We start from the raw sequence: 229 nt of genomic DNA, 5'->3' as shown, positions 1-229 counted from the left end.
CTCCAGTTTAATGACAGTGACTGAGGGCCTCTGGTGGTAAATGATGCAGAACATTCCTTAATAGCAGTTAGTGGTTAAAACTGAGGCTTAATGGAGAAATATGAGGGACGTGGACGGAAGTGGAAGACGAGGGGAGGACAGGAGGAGACGAGGGTGTAGGAGAAGAGTGGGGGAGTTCAACACTAATAACAGAGACAGCACTGAGGTGAGGGAGGGTGAGGAGCAGAGG

At 50.2% G+C, this 229-nt stretch overlaps 1 long non-coding RNA gene across 1 annotated transcript in view; it reads right to left on the bottom strand.

Moving 5' to 3' along the window:
• Nucleotides 1-229, bottom strand: part of LOC103393569 (uncharacterized) — a 3,115-nt gene that overhangs the window by 1,346 nt on the left and 1,540 nt on the right. The window lies entirely within an intron of this gene.

Source organism: Cynoglossus semilaevis, chromosome 17 (genome assembly GCF_000523025.1).
Source record: "Cynoglossus semilaevis isolate Cse_v1.0 chromosome 17, Cse_v1.0, whole genome shotgun sequence".
Taxonomy (NCBI): Eukaryota; Metazoa; Chordata; class Actinopteri; order Pleuronectiformes; family Cynoglossidae; genus Cynoglossus; species Cynoglossus semilaevis.
Note: the sequence above shows the minus strand (reverse complement) of the source record. Positions and strands in the feature narration are given on the sequence as shown.